Source organism: Mirounga leonina, unplaced genomic scaffold (assembly GCF_011800145.1).
Source record: "Mirounga leonina isolate KUSES-001 unplaced genomic scaffold, KU_Mleo_1.0 Mir_224, whole genome shotgun sequence".
Classification (NCBI taxonomy): Eukaryota; Metazoa; Chordata; class Mammalia; order Carnivora; family Phocidae; genus Mirounga; species Mirounga leonina.
Window position 1 is genome coordinate 6,437,124 of NW_023270615.1, and position 5,660 is coordinate 6,442,783.

The window sequence follows — 5,660 nt, forward strand, 5'->3', positions numbered from 1 at the left end:
GAGAAATCTCCAGAAGCCAAAAGAACAGAGGAAACTAAAAATCAAGAGGTAAACAAACTGTTCTTGCCCTTGAGAATTTGTTGCCTTGATAGCCAAAGTGTTTGATAGCCAACTAAGGAGAGCAGTTAAGGTTGTGTGAAGAGGAGCTAAAGACTGAGACTCCATTTTCTGGAACGACTTACACTCACTATGGAAGGTAATAGAAAAATATGCCCTCTGAATCAATGGACGGCGAGGCAAAAACCGGGCCAGGGCTCCTTAGCCTAGGCTGTGGTATAAAAAAAAAAAGAAAAAAATTCATTCTTCTTTGCGATTTCATAAACACAGGCTTCTACTCTTTGCCTGTGTTCTATCACTTAGACATGAAGCTGCAGGCTCTCCCAAATGCTAATGAAAGAAATATCAGAAAGATAACAATAAAATGTCTCTTCTTCCCCTTACAGTACTGAGGAGCAGATATAATTTCATGCCTTCAATTTAGTTCTGATAAAGTGGTGAATTAAGAACACTCACAAAAACATCTCAGTATGAATCTCCTTTCCAGTATGGCGATTTGTATAAAAATGAATAATCCTGGGCGCCTGGGTGGCTCAGTCGTTAAGCGGCTGCCTTCGGCTCAGGTCATGATCCCAGAGTCCTGGGATCGAGTCCCACATCAGGCTCCCTGCTCAGCGGGAAGCCTGCTTCTCCCTCTCCCACTCCCCCTGCTTGTGTTCCTGCTCTTGCTGTCTCTGTCTCTGTCAAATAAATAAATAAAATCTTTTAAAAAAAAATCTTTTTAAAAAAATGAATAATCCTGCTCTATTTTGTAACACATTCTTGGAAGTGTTATTTATACAAATAAGCTTTTGATGACATAGAGACTTTGGAGATTGTTGCTGTGTTTTGTGAAATGTAACTTCAATGAACTTTTATGTGTTTTGCCCAAGTAATACTACTTGAATTGACAAATTATTCTGAGGTTTCACTATTAGTCCAAAAGTACTTTAGTCTTTCGGTTTTTTACCGTTTCTCTGTGAAGATATAACATGTCTGTGATTCTGTTGAATTCTTTGGTTAAATGATGATTTAAGATTATTCATCTTATTTAAAGAAACACAATACAACACCAAAGAGAACACGATGATTTTAAAAGGAATCAAATAACGCTCTAGAAAGAACAAGAACATAGTCACTGAAATTAAGTCTTCATGGATACTCTAAAACAGCAGATTAAAAATAGCTGAATAGAGATTAAGTATGCTAGAGTATAGATTCGAGGAAATTATTTAGTGTGCAGCATGGAGAAATTAAAATGTGGGAAACGGGAAACAGATAGTCAAGAATACAGAGGTAAAGTCAGAAGATCCAATGTCTGCTTAATAGAAATAAAGGCTGAGACATCTCCAAAACTAACGAAGGTTATAAAACTCAGATTTTGGTACCAAAATAAATCCCAGAAAGGACAAAAATAAAATATACATTTAGACATATCATATTAAAAATGAAAATACCATGAAAAAAGCAGAGAGGAGGGTAGATATAAATGACTGACAGGAAAAAAAAAAAAAAAAGCTGCCGATGTAGAATTATCATTCAACCTAAATTTTCGGTCAAGAACATTTCATTGAAAAAAACTGAGAAAGTTTTCTCAATAACTGATTCTGATCATGGCAGAACAAATAATTTGGGCTGGACCTTCCATTGAAGAACAATGAGAATATCTGGACAAAATATTTATTTAAACAAATTTCTTACAGACAAAAAAATTGCTAACCAGATAGTGAAATGCTCTCAGACCATATTCTAAGGCAAGATGGAAGTCCTGGGAAGGAAGCCCATTGTTTGGGCAACATTTACGTTGGGGGCATTTCCTCATTGCAGATACCTGAATATCTGAGAAGGGGTGCTGCCCATTTGACTATCTGGTGATACTTAGCCCAGAGCATGTGGAGAATGGAAGAGTAGCCTTGTTGAAACCCGTCTACTTTGATCCTAGAATACGAGGGCCCAGAGGTGTTTGGGGAAGCCTGGAGGAACTAGGAATCTAACAGTAGCAAATACATATAATGTCATCGTAGGTCTCTGATCATTTCTATAAGCACATTTTTCAATCTAATGCTCAGTGCCAAATAGCTAGAAGAGGGGAAGACAACATAAGCAAAAGCCACAAAGAACAAAGGACAAAATGTATTTCTCAGTGCAGAGACTTGGGATTTGGGGATTATCAGACATAGACTTTAAAAAGATCTATATTTAAAAGACAAAAATGAAAGCTTCATAAGACCTGGAAGCTGACAAGAGGATAATAAAGGAATAAATCTTGAACTAAAAATGGCCATTATCAAAAGCCGACTGGGTGGATTATTTAATAAGAATTGGACGCAGATAAAGGAAGAATTAGTAAATTCATTAGGATAGAAGAAATTTTCCTTAATGAAGCCCAGGCAGACAAAACAATGAAAACTGGAGAAGACAGCGCACTACAGGATACAGTGACATGATCTATAAACATGGCTGGAGCCCCAGGAGAAGGGAGAAGATTCAGGGCAATCTGAATTGAAATCCCAGAAGGCTTTTTGTGGAAATTGACAACCTGATTCTAAAATTTACGTGGAAACAAACAGGATCTAGCCAAGACAACTTTGAAAAAGAACAATGTTTGAGGGACAACACTGTCTGATTTTCAGACTCATTATAAAGCAACAGTTAGTACAACAGTGTGGTGCTGGTCTAAAGACAGACAAAGAGATTAATGGACCAGAATAGAGAGTCCAGGAATAAACCTACATATAGGCAGACAGTTGATTTTATACAGTGCTACAAAGGTAATTCCATAGACAAGGAATAGTCTTTTCAACAAATAGTGTGGGCATAATTGGATAAATTCATATGTGGCTGTTGGTAGTGTTTTCTTTTTTTAAAAAAATCTAATTATCAGCAAGCATGTCCCATTTTAATCAAAATATTTTTGTACCTTTGTTTCTCTTTTCTTGCTCAGTCTTACAGAGGATTCCAACTTCTTATTTTGTTCAAAAAGTCAACCTTTGGCTTCGTTGACTTTCTCTGTTTTCTCTCTTTTCCCATTTAATTCATGACTGTCTTTGTTCTCACTACCTCCTCTTTCTACTTCCTTTAGATACACACGGCTGTGGATTTCTTAGCTACTTAAAGTGAACAATTCATTCCATTTGAAAAATTTTCTCTGACAGAATTTTCAGGAACAAAAATTTCCTTTGAGGTATCTTTTTTCTTTTTTTTCTTTTTTTCTGTTTGCTGGGCCTCACAGATTTTAATACATGGTAATGTTATTATTGTACATTTCTAGATATACTATTATTTTCATTCCCAAAGTAAGTCATCAAATGGAAATCCAATTTAGCTTTATCTCCTGCATGCAAGGATTTGTTAATATTAGGAAAACCCATAAATGTACCTGACAACATACAGAGTTAAAAAGAAAAAGATATATGTAAAGAGCTAAGGTGATTTTAAAGAAAATAATTGTACAGCATTCAACACATTCATAATAAAACAAAAGCCCTGAGTCAAGTAGGAATCAGAAGAACCTTCTTTAAACTAAAAATGAGTTTGTGAACAAACAAAACCCATTATAAAAATCAATCTAAATGAGAAAACACTAGCATGTGCTGGAGAATATGGAGCCACAAGGTCCTTTCCACTGAAGGTAGAAGTATAAATTGATAGGACCACTTTGGCATTGTATCCCAAAGTTTGACATTCATATTCCTTAAGAACTAGCAAATTTGATTTCAGATATACAATCAAGAGAAATATACAGGAATGTTTATAGAAGCACTATTCACAATGGCAATTCCCCCAAAACCCATTATCAAAAGCCTGGATGAATAAGCTATGGTCAGAAAGGTATAATACACAATAGTCAAAATAAAGAAACCACAGTGACATGCAATAATGTGTGGAGACTCCTATCAATGTAGCATTTCAGAAAAAGGTAAGTTCATTTTTATAAAGTTAGAAATAATTTTATATACACACGCACATACATGTCATTCTTGGAATACACAGAGACACAAAGGAAGCCAATCAAGAGAATAATGAACATGAGTTTCATAAGTCCCTCATTTGGGTGGGAAAGAGGGCAAAGCAATCAGATAAAGGACCACAAGTATACATGTAGGTTATTTTCCAAGTATTTTGTTTTACGTAATGGCTTGCTAATGCTTATTGTCATTATATGTAACTATTTATATACCCCCCCCCCCAAAAAAGATGCATCTGAAGTTCTAAAGGAATCATTTCAGGGTCACAGCAAAAAACAATAGGCACACCTGGCTGGACTTATAAAGATGATTTAAGAAAGGAACTCTTTACGGAAGTGTGAGCAATCCACGAGGGGTACTGTGGACCCCAGAGCTGATACACATGTGAGAAGCAGTTACCACTCCTGAAAGCCTGAAGATGCAAGAGGGGGAAATGGTGTTATCGGAGCCCGGGAAATAATGGAGCTGTAGAAGCCGAGGCTCCATGGTGAGGGACACTCAGCAGCGCCTGTAGTCGTAGGAGGAAGACTCAGTGTCGCTCAGGCATAAAAGAAGCAAAGCAGGAAGGGGAAGCATAAGCATCCTGGCTTTTCTCTCCTCCTGCACTTCATTCTCCCATCGGCGTTCTCTGTATCCCACCTTTCCTATTGGTTGAACTAAATCAGAAGCCAGAGAGCAAGAGAGCTAGGTCTTGAGGCAAAGAGATGAAATGGATCCAGTATGGAAAACAGAATATCCAGTAATATCAACATGCACGCAAAAATTTAAATAAACATCTACTGACAATGGCATGGATATTGGGAGGGATGTAAATAAATTTAAAGTGTCTCAAGTATTTGGATTAGCCAAGAAAAAGAGTAAAAGCACCAATCAATTAATTATACTTTGGTTAAGTGACAAAATAAAAACCTATTATTTCTCAAATAACCATTAAAATAACAGTAAAGAAAATATATAATTCCGAACCTGATAGAGAGAGTAAAGAATTAATTTTTAAATGAATTAAAATGAATGCACACTAAATGTAAAGTTAAAATTTAGGGGTGCCTGGGTGACTCAGTAGGTTAAGAGGTTAAGCATCTGCCTTCGGCTCAGGTCATGATCCCAGGGCCCTGAGATGGAACCCTGCATCAGGTTCCCTGCTCAGTGGGGAGCCTGCTTCTCCCTCTCCCTCTGCCCCTCCCCTTGCTTGTGTTTTCTCTCTCTCTCTCTCTCTCAGATAAATAAAAATATTTTTAAAAAATTTAAAAAATAAAGTTAAAATTTAGTTTAGTTTAATTTAAACTTAAATTAATAATTTGAGTGCTGTGAATTGTGTAAGACTGTTGAATCACAGACCTGTACCTCGGAAACTAATAATACATTATATGTTAAAAAAAAAAGAAGAAGATAGTAGGAAGGGAAAAATGAAGGGGGGGAAATCGGAGGAGGAGATGAACCATGAGAGACTATGGACTCTGAAAAACAAACTGAGGGTTCTAGAGGGGAGGGGGCTGGGGGATGGGTTAGCCTGGTGATGGGTATCAAAGAGGGCACGTTCTGCATGGAGCACTGGGTGTTATACGAAAACAATGAATCATGGAACACTACCTCAAAAACTAATGATGTAATGTATGGTGATTAACATAACATAATAAAAAAAATCAGTTTAAAAAA